The sequence below is a fragment of the Anolis sagrei genome, chromosome X, assembly GCF_037176765.1.
Source record: "Anolis sagrei isolate rAnoSag1 chromosome X, rAnoSag1.mat, whole genome shotgun sequence".
NCBI classification, from domain to species: Eukaryota; Metazoa; Chordata; class Lepidosauria; order Squamata; family Dactyloidae; genus Anolis; species Anolis sagrei.
The window spans coordinates 58,572,839-58,588,937 of NC_090034.1; positions in this window are offsets into that span (position 1 = coordinate 58,572,839).

The window sequence follows — 16,099 nt, forward strand, 5'->3', positions numbered from 1 at the left end:
TCACCTGGCAGTTCTGAAAAGGCCAAATTTTGGAAGTATGTAAAGTTTGGATGACGTCGGGTTTTTTCAAAACCTTGAGCGTTTTCCTCAGTCTTCGAGTCAGAGAAGGCCAAATTTTGGAAGTTTGTCAAGTTTGAAAGATGCTGAGTTTTTTTTTTAATTGAGCGTTTTCCTCACTCTTCAAGTTAGAAAAGGCCTAAATTTTGAAAATGGTCAAGTTTGGAAGATGTTGAATTTTTTCAAAAATTTGAGCGTTTTCCTCACCTGGCAGGTCAGAGAAGGCCAAATTTTGGAAGTTTGTCAAGTTTGGAAGATGTCGAGTTTTTTTTTATAATTGAGCATTTTCCTCACCTGGCAGGTCAGAAAATGCCAAATTATTGAAAATCATCAAGTTTGGAAGATGTTGAGTTTTTTCAAAAATTGAGTGTTTTCCTCATGTGGTGGGTCAGAAAACGCCAAATTATTGAAAATCAAGTGTGGAAGATGTTGGATTTTTTCAAAAATTGAACGTTTTCCTCATGTGGTGGGTCAGAAAAGGCCAAATTTTGAAAGTTTATAAAGTTTGGATGTCGGATTTTTTTGAAAATTTGAGCGATTTCCTCACCTGGCCGGTCTGAAAAGGCCACATTTTGGAAGTATGTAAAGTTTGGATGATGTCGGGTTTTTTCAAAAACTTGAGCGTTTTCCTCACTCTTCGAGTTAGAAAAGGCCAATTTTTTGAAAATGGTCAAGTTTGGAAGATGTTGACTTTTTTCAAAAAATTGAGCGTTTTCTTCACTTGGCAGATCAGAAAATGCCAAACTATCGAAAATCATCAAGTTTGGAAGATGTCAAGTTTTTTCAAAAATCTGAGAGATTTCCTCACCTGGAGGATCAGAAAATGCCAAATTATCAAAAATCATCAAGTTTGGAAGATGTTGATTTTTTTCAAAAATTGAGCATTTCCTCACCCAACAGTTCAGAAAAGACCCAATTTTGGAAATTTGTAAAGTTGGAAGATTTCGGGTTTTTTTCAAAAATGTGATCTTTTTCTGGCAGGTCTGAAAAGGCCAAATTTTTGAATTTTGTAACATTTGGATTATGTCAGGCTTTTTTTAATATGAGCGATTTCCTCACCTGGCGGATCTGAAAAGGCCAAATTTTGGAAGTATGTAAAGTTTGGATGTTGTTGGGTTTTTCAAAAACTTGAGTGTTTTCCTCACTTTGAGTTAAAAAAGGCCATTTTTTTTTAAATGGTCAAGTTTGGAAGATGTCACGTTTTAAAAAAAATTGAGTATTTTCCTCATGCAGTGGCTCAGAAAAGGCCAAATTTTGGAAGTTTGTAAAGTTTGGATGATGTGGAATTTTTTTGAGTGATTTCCTCACCTGGCGGGTCTGAAAAGGCCAAATTTTGGAAGTATGTGAAGTTTGGATGATGTCGGGGTTTTTTAAAACCTTGAGCGATTTCCTCACATATCGAGCCAGTAAAGGCGAAATTTTTGAAAATTGTCAAGTTTGGAAGATGTCACGTTTTTTCAAAAATTTGAGCGTTTTCCTAGGACCGTTACATAGTAGCATTACATAGGATCAATTGCTTGCTGCTTACAGAACAATGTTTCAATATGAGTTTCTCTCAATCTATTCTTTTCTTCCAAAAGGACTATTATGTGAATACATAAGAACAGGTTTCAAACTATCTTTAACTTGTTTCTTTAACCAGTTTTCCAGTTGCTCCTCAGCTATATCCTTCCAGACCCTAACTCACTGACTAACTCTCATGGACTGCCTCCAGCTGACTACCTAACTGCCATAGAACAGCTTTAAGAGTTTCCTAAGAACTCCAGGGAAGCCTTTCTACAGCTTTGGGAGTTTCCAGGAATACAGCCTTAAAGTCTAAAGAACTCCAGTTGGAGAACATCCATTGCCTTGCTGGTAGGTCCACTCACCACTCGAGAAGCAGTTTGGCCTGGTAGTGTAACCCACACCAGTGAGGGTTGGATTTTAGTCAGCCTTGGGAGAAGTTGAAGATAGTGCCTGTCCCCTGTGGACAAGATTGAGAGAACTAATACTTTATCAAGAAAGCCTTGCAGTTCCTGTTTAATTTCATTAATAAAGGACTTTGTTGTACTTCTTAAGCCATCTGAAGATTCTTTGTAGAGGAAACCTCTGAGAACTTTTCCTTAGGCCCCTGGCTTCCCGCTGGGCAAAGGTTACACATCCTATTTTTAAAGTCAACTAACTACAGGCCCAGTGGCGTCAGAACACAGATGGCTTCCCCACTGGTGCTACTGTTCTCTGGGCAACACAAAATGGTTGTTCACCCGCCAGCCCTTTAAGGTAGGTCACTTACTAACTTTTTTAAGCGAGCCAAATTCGCTACCCAGGGATTCCCAAATTAAGGCCTGCGGGCTGGATGCAATCTTCCAAGATCCTTGCCCTGGCTCTCCCCCCCCCCCAAACCTTAGGGAGTCAGGACCCCTGAGGGGTCTTGAGTGGGTTTCAGAGGGGTCACCAAAGACAATCAGAAAACATATATTTCTGATGGTCTTAGGAACCCCTTTGGAACCGAAAGCTGAAGATCTCTCCGCCTGTCCTTCTCTTCCTTTTTGGAAACAGACGGGGAATCCTCCTACCAAAAGCTCTCATCCACTGTTGCTTCTACCCTGCCCTTCTCACCCCGGGGGGGGGGGGGGGGACTCAGGGCGGCTTACAAAGGCAAGGCACAATTCGATGCCCGCATCACATAACAGCAAAAGACAATAACATCAGTTAACAGAAACAGCAATTCTGGCAATAACAATAATTAACAGAAAACAATAGTTATTATAGGCAAAAACAACCATAAAACCAATAAAAGCAATAAAACCAATACAAACCTCATTGACGGTCAGCGTTTCACAATCTCATAGTTCAAATTCCAATTCCACAATTGTCAGTCCTTTCAGTCCTATCCATCTGGCTGTCCATATCTAATTGTCAGATTGCCCAAAGGCCTGGTCCCACAACCATGTCTTTACCTTCCTCCTGAAGGAGAGGAGGGATGTTGATGCCCTAATTTCCCCCGGGAGTGAGTTCCACAGGTGAGGGGCCACCACTGAGAAGGCCCTGCTCCTCGTCCCCACCAGCCTCACTTGTGATAGCGGTGGGGTCGAGAGCAGGGCCTCCCCAGATTATCTCAAATTCTGGGGTGGGACGTAGAGGGAGATACGTTCGGACAGATACACTGGACCGGAACTGTAAAGGGTTTTGTAGGTCAAAACCAGTACCTTGAATTGTGCTCGGAATTGAACTGGCAGCCAGTGGAGCTAACACAGCAGGGGGGTGGTGTGCTCCCTGTATGTCGCTCCGGTAAGCAATCTGGCTGCCGCTCGCTGGACCAGTTGAAGTTTCCGAACAGTCTTCAAGGGCAACCCCACGTAGAGTGCGTTGCAGTAGTCTATACGGGATGTAACAAGAGCGTGGACCACTGTGCATGTGCGGATGAGGGAGAGCATGCGAGGCTGGAGGGAGGCTCACTGCAACGAGTCCCTTCAAAGCAGGGGGGGTTCTGTGTGGGAAATTGGTGGGGTTCAGAATGCACTTTGATTGTCGGTGAACTATAAATCCTAGCAACTACACTACTGAAATGGCTTGAAGGCACACAACTATCTTAATGTATGTGTCTCATCAGCCAAAAGCCGACCCACACTTCCCATTGAAATACTTTTATGTCAGTTAAAACATTTTACATATTGTATTTTTCTTTCATTTTTGCGCATATACATTGTACAGCATTGTACAATGTATATACTGTCAGCCCTAGCTTCTGCCAACCTAGCAGTTCGAAAACATGCAAATGGGAGTAGATCAATAGGTACCGCTCCGGCAGGAAGGTAACGGCGCTCCATGCAGTCATGCTGGCCACATGACCTTGGAGGTGTCTATGGACAACGCCGGCTCTTCGGCTTAGAAATGGAGATGAGCACCACACCCCAGAGTCAGACATGATTGGACTTAATGTCAGGAGACAACCTTTGCCTTTACTTACATTGTACATAGGAATTCATGTTTGTTTGTTTTTTCAAATTAGGCCAAGCGTCATTGGCAGGAATTGTCATGAATGACTTTTCAATGATTTTAAAGCATAGGTTCTTTTTATTGCAATTTCCAGTGTGAGAGGATAGATCAGATTACAGAAAAACATTTAGACAAAGAATGACATTGGACATACAGACATACTGATTCTATGCAACTACATTGGATTTACAATTACATTGGTTAACAAACAAACAAAGGGGGATTGCACTTTCTCTCAGCATTCACACCACATGTACACGCATTCATCCACATGCATCCAAATATTACCATATCCTTTCTCCCTCCTTGGAGAAGCACCTGGTAGGCCAGACCCTGCTTTCCTGCAGCCTTCCAACGCATAGTTCCATAACTTCCATAACGCCAAAACTTCAAAACGCTGAGATGCCAAAACTTCTTCCCTAAGAACAATGCCACGGACCAGATCTCTGTTTTCCATACAGCAGAACCTGACTCCCTGCACAAAATCCAAGACTCCAAAAGCACACTTCTTCCTCTTCCCTTGAGAAGGAAGCCTCAAAGTGTCCAGAATCATGCTTTCCCATAGCAGATCTGACACTCTCCGAATACACCACCTCTCTCCTTCCCATGGAGCAGAGCATGGCGGGTGGACAGACTCCTCAGGACTGCCACGATTTGAGCATTATTAGCCTGAGTCTTTTATAGGCATATTCTGTTGATGTAGTCCCAAAGTTGTAAATTAATGGTAGACGTCTTCCATCCTGGATCCATCCCAGTTTCCTGGCCAGTTGTTGATTTCTTGATTGGTGTTGATCTTCTGTTGACTTCCTTCTTAACATAAGGAATGTTGCAAACATTTCCTTTATCACTGTCCCAGTTCTTATCAGGGTTTCTCATTAGCAAGTCCAGCAAGCAGGCAGTTAGTCACTGCAGGCCTTAATATTATACTGGTGTTTCCAAAATTATTAGCTCCATCCATACATCCTTCCATCCTTCCATTCATTCCCACACATCATTTTAAATTCACATTTACCGAATGTGCACATTGAATTTCTTATTACATATTGGCAGAGGTGCCATCTAGTGGGGTGCCAGAAGTTTATCATGAGTATTTGGATGTTTTTAATGAAAAGGAATCAAACCAGCTGCGCTCTCATAGAAAGACTGATCGCGTTATTAATATACTGTAGGCCTGCAAGCCAAACTATCAGAGCCTAAAATGTATGCTATGTCACAGCAGGACAAAGTCTGCCTGCAGGAGTTCATTGATAAAAATCTGGCAAGAAGGCTTATAGAGCCAGCCAATTCCCCTCTGGCTGCTCCTGTACTCTTTAGAGCAGTGTTTCTCAGTCTTGGGGTCAGGCCCCTGGGGGAGTCACGAGGGGTGTCAGAAGAGTCACCAAAGACCACCAGGAAATACAGTATTTTCTGTTGGTCATGGGCATTCTGTGTGGGAAGTTTGGCCCAATTATATTGTTGGTGGGGTTCAGAATGATAGACAATGTGCCCGCCAAGCAATTTGATTGTAGGTGAACTATAAATCCCAGCAACTACAACTCCCAAATGTCAAGGTCTGTTCCCCCCAAACTCCATCTGTGTTCACATTTGTGCATATGGAATATTCGTGCCAAGTTTGGTCCAGATCCATCATGGTTTGAGTCCACACTGTTCTCTGGATATAGGTGAACTACAACTCCAAAACTCAAGGTCAGTGCCCACCAAACCCCTCCAGTATTTTCTGTTGGTCATGAGAGTTCTATGTGTCAGGTTTAGTTCAATTTCATCGTCAGTGCAGTTCAGAATGCTCTTTGATTGTAAGTTAATTATAAATCCCAGCAACTGAAGTCGAGGAGGAATTTAAAAGGGTCTGGCCCTGAAGGAGAGACCCTACGGACCCACCAAAGAGGGCTCGCTACAATGGTGAGCAAAGAGAAGCCACAATTTAAAAGATTTTCCTAAGTTCCCAAAAGAAATTTCACCAAAGTTGAAGGAAGCACCATCGAGATTATTTTATTGTGATTCAGCTGAAAAGGATGCAAAGGAGCAATATTTTGCCAAGCTGAGCATAACATGTACACAAATAAAAGCCTTTTTTATATAGAAACAGAGTTGTCAGATTTGAATTTCCTGCTCCCTGCCCCTCTGCTGGCTCGACGGTGATTGGCTGGCGCCTCTAACAGCTGGGAGGAGGCTTGGCCGCTTCCTGAGCGCCTGGGCCAATCGCTGGGCTCCTGCCGCCTCGGCGTCCTGACGAATCAGGAGAGAGGTAGGCGGGACAAGGGGGAAACAATGCATTCTTGAGTGGATTGTGGTGATATGAAATGTCCAAGCGACCAGCAAGTCCTGGGGGGCCTGCAAGCCAGCCTTTTCTATTGTCTTTAAATGGCTGCAATAAACGTTGATGTCTGGCAAGCCTGCCATAATCTGGATTTTTCCAGTGCTGAGATATAGAAACAATGAGGGAATGTTGGCTGAAGTTTTCAGTGGAGGAAGAGCTGAATGAGTAACAGATCAGGACAAAGTGTGGCTTTCCGAAGGCTTCCTTTGTCCTATTGAGATAGGATCATTAATGCTGATGTAACTGATGTAATAACAGCAACAACAACAACAACAATATATGTTGTTTCATCAGATCTAGTAAAAAACACAACTACATTCAGCCCTTCAGGGTATTTGTTAATGTCATGCCAGCTTCCCTGAGAAAGCCCTCTCCCTCGTCCCCACCGATCGCGCCTGCGATGGAGGTGGGAGCGCGAGCAGGGCCTCTCCAGATGATCGAAGAGATCATGTGGGTTCGTACACAGAGATGCGGTCACGCAGGTTGGTGGGTCCCAAACCGTTTAGGGCTTTATAGGGGAATTGGCCAAAAAGGGGTCAGGAAAAGGTCAGATACACAGGGAGAAATTGTGTGGCATTAGAAAGTTGTGGCATTAGGAAAGTTGAGATACACTGATTTAGACCAAAATGGCACTTTAAGACTATGTCGTCAAGGGCATCCCAGGCCCCTGCCTTCAAGTTGGTTTGACCTGCAGCAGGGAGTTCCACAGTTCCTGATTGCCAAGTTGGGCCAAACTGATGAAATGTGCCCCAGCAGCAACCTCAACCAGGGACTCTTCCCAGCCGTGTGCTCTCTCTTTTCACTTCCTTGCTAGCCCCAACTATGTAACAAATCCCCAAATAAAGATTAATCAAATTGCAACTTTTAAACTCTCTAGCTTGATACTTTGTGTCTCTTTCTTGCCTGAAACTATCCACTTGCATGAAACTAACCTTTTCCAGGCCGTGGGAGACTGCAGGCCTGCCCGGAATGCCTTCCAGACGTTCCGGGGAGGACGAATCTGCGCTCCCCGAAACCGCGGATACGGAAACCCCCAGGGGGGCCCGTATCTGCGAGATGGCGGATCGGCTCCATTTTGATGGCATATTTTTCTAGGCTAAATTTTAACACTATCTGCTATCTTGCTTTTTGCATTTCAGGCTTCTACGCTCGGGGAATAACCTTTTAAGTTTTGAGAATATAATTTCAAGGAAACAGCTGATTGTCAAAAGACCGGCCTCACTGCTGTTGCGCTGCCACTGCCCGTTTCTTCGCCTCTGCCAAGCCCCTGCACTGGAGACTCGGTGCGGCTACCCCACGAGGCTTTCGAGGAAGAGCCTGGCCTTGGGGTCCCAGTCCTTGGAAGGAGTTATAGTTCCCCAAGGACCGGCTTGATCTCGGCGCTGCAGGACTCCATCTTTTGGCTCAGTGGAAATCACCAAGCTCCTTTTGTGACTGTTGGACTTTCTACAAAACATTCTAGGCTCTAATGAACTCATTTCCACTTATGAATTTTCCCCGTATGAACTATGGACTCATGTTTTTAAATGAAATTATTATTTTAATCAATTCCTCTGACGGGTGGGATAGGGAGGGGGTGCCTGATATGAATTTCTTGTAATTCCTATATTTCCCCATGTATTTTCCCTCATATTTCTATCCTGGCTCAGAGCCCTTTGCCCCTTCCCCTCCCTTTGGGGAAGATCAAACAGGAAGCTGCCAGCTGCTCTGAAAAGGCAATCAGCAATCTCAAAAGAACGCTTATCTTGATACTTGTGCATGGAAACATAGAACTGAAAACTTTTGTTTGGTTTTGGAGTCGGGCCGCCAGACAAAGGATTTCACTTGGCAAACTTTTGATCACTTCACACTGGGGGACAAAAGACCCTCAAAAAGTCTTTTTCCTCCGAAACTATTTCTTGCATTCAGAACTCTACACAGCAGACATCCACCCCAGCCTCTTCATTGTGTCATATCTGATGGCGACAGGAAAACACGGATTAAGTAATCATTATTTATCACCAACCCATCAAGGGACAATAGACTTGGCTTCTTTCGCAGGCCGGTTTTCGGACTCAAGAGCCCCAAGGCATGATAATCCTATAATCCACTCATGAAAGCATTGTTTCTTCTTCGTCCCGCCTCCCTTTCTCCTGATTCGCCAGCGCAACAAGGCAGCGGGAGCTTCCTGATTGGCTCCTGCACAGCGGAGGAGCGCCGTGATTGGCTCTGGCCGTGCCTCCTCCCAGCTGTTATCCCACCAGCTAATCACCGTCGAGCCGGATGGAGGGCGGGGAGCGGGAATTTTGAAACTTCTAAGCCTATATTTCCTATAAAAATGCCTTTGATCTCTGTAACCACATGCTCTGTAGGCGAATGATTGCTACATTACATCCTTTTCAGCTGAATCGCTAATAAAAACACCTTGGTACCGCTTCTTCAACTTTGGTGAGATTTCTTTCGGATTTTTAAGGAAATAAAATTGCTGAAAATCAGGCTTCTCTTAGCTCGCCAAAGTAGCGATCCCTCTTTGGTGGGGTCCCAGGGTCTCTCCTCCTGGGGCAGACTCTCCTAAAGTTCCTATCGACTTCAACTATGTTCTGATTTTAGGAGCCTGAATGCCATATGCACCTCCAATCAATATCCTATGCCTCTAGTAAAATATATGCTGGGCATTTATTGAAGGGAAAGATCTTTACAAAGTTGGCTGAAAATGCCTAGGTCTTTAAGCTGCTCCTCATAGGGCTTGTTCTCCAGACTCTTGATCTTTTTAGTCGCCCTCTGGTCTGCGGTTTGTGGAGCCACAGTGTTCTGTGGGAGGCAAATCAGGTGAAGGTACTGTAAATCCCATTGTCTGAGGTCCATCCTCCCCCAAACTTCACGAGGGAGTGGGGTGGGTCATGGAGGGTTTGTGTGCCAAGTTTGGTCTTGATCAGTCATTGGTGTAGGTTGCAGTGATCTCTGGAAGTTAGTGAAGGTATTGCAAGTCCCATCATCCATGGTCCATCCTCCCCCAAACAGCACCAGGATGTAATGTGGGTCATGGGGGTCTGTGTGCCAAGTTTGGTGTTGATCTGTCATTGGTGAGGGTCACAGTAGTTTGTGGGAGCCAAAGCTATTGAAAGTACTGCAGATCCCATCATCCATGGTCCATCACGGCTTAGAAGAGCTTCCACAAAGTCTCGTAAATGAACACCCAATTAACTAAACCTCTATCCGTTATTCTGTGCAATTAAGAACCACGTTTAATTGGGAAGGAGACAAAGGCCAAAAAGGGTATAATCAGAGCAATTTAAAACCATTTAACAGTAATAGTAATTAATTTTAAATACAAATTGATGGTCAAAGACAATCCAAGGGCTATTTCATTCTGCCTCCCTCCCCCTTGCTATTAATAAGTAATGTGGCAACCTTCCTCTTTGCCACCTCTATTAATTATTAATTAATTATTAATTATTACAAAAATATTTTTTTTATTTCTCAGGGAAGCTGGCATGACATTAACAAATACCCTGAAGGGCTGAATGTAGTTGTGTTTTTGACTAGGCCTGATGAAACAACATATATTGTTGTTGTTGTTGCTGCTGTTATTACATCAGTATTATAATAAATAGCAGTGTATATACTCGAGTATAAACCGACCTGAATATAACCCGAGGAACCTAATTTGACCACAAAAAAACTGGGAAAAGGTATTGACTTGAGTATAAGCCAAGGGTGGGAAATGCAGCAGCTACTGGTACATTTCAAAATAAACATAGATACTAGTCCAAACTTATTTCCCCCTATGAACCATCTCGGAGATGAAGATCGTCTGGGGAGGCCCTGCTCTCAGTCCCGCCTTTCTCGCAGGTGCAGTTGGCAGGGACAAGAGATGGGGCCTTCTCAGTGGTGGCCCCTGGGCTGTGGCATTCCCTTCCCGGGGATATCAGATTAGCCCCTCCCTCCTGAGCTTCCATAAGAAAGTAAAAACCTGGCTTTGTAACCAAGCGTTTGGAGAACTTGAGAAATAGAAAGATATGGAATTGATGGGCACCAGACATAGCCAATCGATGAATCAGCAAGTCATGCTCCACGGTGTCGAATGCAGCTGTGAGGTCCAAGAGTACCAATAGCGCTGATCCACCTCGGCCTAACTGACGATGAATTTCATCAGTAATAGCTACCAAGACAGTCTCTGTCCCATGACCCGAACAAAATCCTGACTGAAAGGGGTCCAAAACTCGCAGTCTCATCTAAGAATTGCTGTAGCTGCCCCACCACCAGGGGCGCCCCGTCCATTACGCAAAGTAAGCGGTCGCAGAACACTTTTTTTTGCCAAGGGCGCAGAGGCGGGTCTGCAAATGCCCCTCGACTGCCACTTGAGGAGCGCCCCCTCAGCTCACAACAGCCCTAGCAGGCCGGGGGGAGCCTCTGCTTTCTTGCCTCGCTGCCGGACGATCCTCTTCCCAAAGGGGCCGGGCCCTTGAGCCTCGCCTAGCCCCTCTCGTTCCTGCTCCACCCGGCCACCGGGTGCGCGAACAGAGCCGGCGCTCAATCGTTCTCCGCGTTCGATCCCTTCCCCATGACCGGTTCCCATTCCCGATCCCCCGGCGCTCCACCTGCCTCCCCTCCTCTCCCCAATCCATGGGTGGGCCAAGGGGCAGAGCTGCCGCGCCTGGCCCGCTTTGGGTCCGAAGGCGTGTCTGAAGATCCCCATCGTGCGCACCAGGCCCGTAGCCAGGATTTCATTTCGGGGGTGGGGGGCTGATTTTTTTCAGGGGGGGTTTCGGGGGGGGGGCTGAGTTTCGGGGGGGGCTGAGTCTGAGTGAAAGAGGGTCTACCCTAGCAAACCTTTTGTATCATTACCCCAATACCGCCATGCATATGGGATATATTGAGTATGGTGATCATATCATGATATGAATATACATAACAGTTTAAATAATGCACCAGTAAGGCCTTTTCGCGAGCCACCATGAAAATTTCGGGGGGGGGGGGGCTGAAGCCCCTCAAGCCCCCCCCCCCCCGGCTACATGCCTGGTGCGCACCAAAAGTCGCCTCTTCTCCTGACTTTCTCTTCAGCCATTGGGACCAAGCGAGAGAGAGAGAGAGAGAGAGAGCCCCTCCGGCTGGAGGTATCTCCCACCTCCGCTCCCTCCTTTGTTTCTGCGCCTACCTTCAGGAAAGGTGGGCATCTCCACCTCTCTCTCTCTCTCTCTCTCTCGGTCCCAATGGCTGAGGAGAAAGTCAGGAGAAGAGGCGACTTTTGGTGCACACGCCGGGGTCTTCAGACACGCCTCTGGACCCGAAGTGGGCCAGGTGCGGCGGCTCTGCCCCTTGGCCCACCCACGGATTGGGGAGAGGAGAGGAGGCGGGTGGAACGCCGGGGGATTGGGAAAGGGCCAGGCAAGGGAGCAAATGCGGCAAGTGTAGTTACTGGGGTGTATAGTTCACCTACAATCAAAGAGCATTCTGAACTCCACCAATGATGGAATTGAACCAAATATGGCACACAGAACTCCCACAACAAACAGGAAATATATATCAATGATTGGTTGGGGGGGGGGCAAAATACTGTTTGCTTACCATTGAAAATTACGTAGGGCCGCCTCTGCCCACCACTGTCCGTTCAATCACTTTGCCCAAAAACTGACGGTTTGAAACTGGGCGATACATACTAGGTATGGAGGCGTCTAAGCTTGGTTTTTTCAAGAGAGGGTGGACCACTGCTTCTTTAAGGCAATCTGGAAAAATTCCTTGCTCCAAGGAACTAGTGATGATGCTCCTTAAGGGATCTCATAGTCCCTCCCAGCACTCCTTAACCAACCGGGAGGGGCAAGGATCGAGGGAGCAGGTAGTTGGTCTTGCTGCAGCTAGAGTCTTTTTCCAGGTCTTCAATTTCTAATGACACAAAATGTTTGAGAAGTTGGCCACTAGATGGCCAGAAGGCCTCTAGTTCCCTCAATGTGTCCTCTGTGGGAGGTAGCCCTTCGCGGAGCAGATTGATCTTATTTATGAAGTGGCTCTGGAAGGTCTCTGCTGTAATATCTTGACTAGCCACATCTTTGGGCGGATGGGTTGGATTTGTGATGTTACGAACAATTTTAAATATTTGAGTAGGTCGAGATCTGGCGGAAGCTATCAATGAGGAATTATATTCTTTTTTGGCCTCTCTGGTGGCTGGTTCGTAGATGTTTCGATGTATTTCGAAAGCCGACTTCAATGTTTCATCGGGTTTCTTGCGCATTTTCTTGCTCTCCTCCCAAGAAGTAAGCGTCTCCTGATTTTGAAGTCGAGCATGTCGTCCCGTCCCCCCCAATAAGGGATGGTAACTTATAATTCTGCAAAGGGCAAGGGTACCAGACTGCACAAAGGGGTTAAGTCAGGGGTCCTCAAACTAAAGCCCGGGGGCCAGATGCAGCCCTCCAAGGTCATTTACCCGGCCCTCGCTCAGGGTCAACCTAAGTCTGAAACTACTTGAAAGCATACAACAACAACAGCAATTCTATCTCATCAGTTAAAAGCAGGCCCATACTCCCCATTGAAATACTAATAAGTTTATATTTGTTAAAATTCTTCTTCATTTTAATTATTGTATTGTTTTTAAGTGGTTTTGAACTACAAATAAGATATGTGCAGTGTGCATAGCAATTCTTTTTTTTTTTTCAAATTATAATCCGGCCCTCCAACAGTTTGAGGGACTGTGATCTGGCCCTCTGTTTAAAAGGTTTGAGGACCCCTGGGTTGAGTTTTGGTCAGTTTGCCAACTAGCAACAACAAGGACCCCATCAGGCTTTTAGGGAAGAGCCTGACCTTGGGGCCCCAAGTCCTTGGAGGGAGTTATAGTTTCCCCAGGACCAAAGACCAACTTGATCCTGGCATTGCAGAAATCCATTCTTTGGCTCAGGGAAGATAATCAAGCACCTTTCCATGACTTTTTGGACTTTCCTCAATTTCCTTTTGGCTCAAAGGAACTCATTTTCACGTCTGAACTTCCCCAATATGAACTATGGACTCATGCTTTAATAAAATTAATATTTTAATCAATTTCTCTGGCGGGTGGAGGGAGAAAAGGGAAGTTTGATATGAGTTTCTTCTGGATTCCTATATTTCCCCATGTATTTTTCTTTGGCACCCCAAACCCTCTCCCCTTCCTCATGGGGAGGGGGGAAACTCCTCAAGGCAGCGCTCAGCTATTGAAATGGCCATCAACAAACACAAAACCCCCATATCATTGGAACTCATGAAGAATAAGACTTGGAATTCCTATTTGGTTTCAAAGTGGAGCCATCAGACTGGAACTTCCTTTTTGCCAACTTTTTGGTCATTTCACAATAGGAGCGAGACGACCCTCAGGAGGCTGCCTTCCCAATTTTGTTTACTTCACTCAAAATAGACATTCCTCCCAAACCTCTCCTTTGTGCCTTATCTGATTGTAACAGGAAGACCCAGATAAGGTGATCAGTGCTCATCACAAATCCACTCAAGGACAATAGACTGGGCATCCGTCATAGACTGGAATTGGGTCAGCCAATCACCTGCGAGCCAGGAGGAGGGCGGAGGGCGGGAGTTTTGAACTTTCAAACCTGAAAATCCCTTTAAAAATGCCTCTGATCTCTGTACTGGTATGCTTTGTAGGCGAATGATTGCTACATCGCATCCTTTTCAGCTGAATCGCTAATAAAACCACCTCGATGCCTTTTCTTCAACTTTGGTGAGCTTTGTTCTGAATTTTTAATCTCAATAAAACTGCTGAAATCAGGCTTTCCTGCTCGCCAAAGTAGCGAACCCTCTTTGGTGGGGTCTTAGGGTCCCTCCTCCTGGGGAAGACCCTCCTAAAGCTCCTATTGGCTTCAATTTCCTGGCTGCAGTCTGCGTCTGCACTAATCTTTGCACCTAGAAATACAAAGTCTGTCACGGCCTCCACGTTTTCTCCCTTTCTCCCTTTATTTCCCAGTTGGCAATCATTCTTGTTGCCATAATCTTGGAAGACTCCAGCAATACATGGAGCGAGAGTTGCCAGATGTTCAAGCTGGGTTTAGAAAAGGCAGAGGAACAAGAGACCAGATTGCCAATATCCGCTGGATAATGGAGAAAGGCAGGGAGTTTCAGAAAAACATCTATTTCTGCTTCATTGACTATTCTAAAGCCTTTGACTGTGTGGATCATAATAAATTGTGGCAAGTCCTTGGCGGGATGGGCATCCCAAGCCACCTTGTCTCTCTCCTGAGGAATCTGTACAAGGACCAAGTAGCAACAGTCAGAACTGACCACGGAACAACAGACTAGTTCAGGATTGGGAAAGGCGTACGGCAAGGCTGCATACTCTCACCCAACCTTTTTAACGTGTATGCAGAACACATCATGCGATGTGCGGGGCTTGATGAATGCAAAGCTGGAGTGAAAATTGCTGGAAGAAACATTAACAACCTCAGATATGCAGATGACACCACTCTGATGGCCGAAAGCGAGGAGGAGCTGAGGAGCCTTCTAATCAAGGTGAAAGAAGAAAGCGCAAAAGCCGGGTTGCAGCTAAACATAAAAAAAACCAAGATTATGGCAACAAGAATGATTGACAACTGGGAAATAGAGGGAGAAAACGTAGAGGCCGTGACAGACTTTGTATTTCTAGGTGCAAAGATGACTGCAGATGCAGACTGCAGCCAGGAAATCAGAAGACGCTTACTTCTTGGGAGGAGAGCAATGTCCAGTCTCGATAAAATAGTAAAGAGTAGAGACATCAGACTGGCAACAAAGATCCGCCTAGTCAAAGCCATGGTATTCCCTGTAGTCACCTACGGATGTGAGAGCTGGACCTTAGGGAAGGCTGAGCGAAGGAAGATCGATGCTTTTGAGCTGTGGTGTTGGAGGAAAGTGCTGAGAGTGCCTTGGACTGCGAGAAGATCCAACCAGTCCATCCTCCAGGAAATAAAGCCCGACTGCTCACTGGAAGGAAGGATACTAGAGACAAAGTTGAAGTACTTTGGCCACATCATGAGGAGACAGGAAAGCCTAGAGAAGACAATTATGCTGGGGAAAGTGGAAGGCAAAAGGAAGAGGGGCCGACCAAGGGCAAGATGGATGGATGGCATCCTTGAAGGGACTGGCTTGACTCTGAAGGAGCTGGGGGTGGTGACGGCCGACAGGGAGCTCTGGCGTGGGCTGGTCCATGAGGTCACGAAGAGTCAGAGACGACTGAACGAATGAACAACAACAACATAGCAAGCATCCTCAGAGGTAGTGAGGTCTGTTGGAACTAGGAAAGTGGGTTTATATATCTGTGGAATGACCAGGGTGGGACACAGAACTCTTGTCTGTTGGAGCTAGGTGTGAATGTTTCAACTGACCACCTTGATTAGAATTTGATGGCCCGGCAGTGCCTGGGGCAATCTTTTGTTGAGAGGTGATTACTCTTTAGCATTTCCCTTTTTTGGTATGGGGATATAAATGGATTTTTTCCAGTCTGATGGCCATTCTTGTGTTTTCCATAATATTTATATTCTAATGTTATTATAATGTTATTCTACTATGATAATATATTACTATTAATAACAACATGAAGAGGGAAAAGGTGGATAATCATTCAAGGAAGGCTCTATCCCTGACTGAGGAGCGATGGGCCTCGCTGAGGGGCGCCCCTGCTAGGAATATTTTGCGGACTACATTTCCCAGAATGAGATAGGATTGTTGTTGTTGTGTGCTTTCAAGTCATTTCAGACTTAAGTTGATCCTGAGCGAGGGCCGGGTAAATGACCTTGGAGGGCCGTGTCCGGCCCCCGGGCCTTA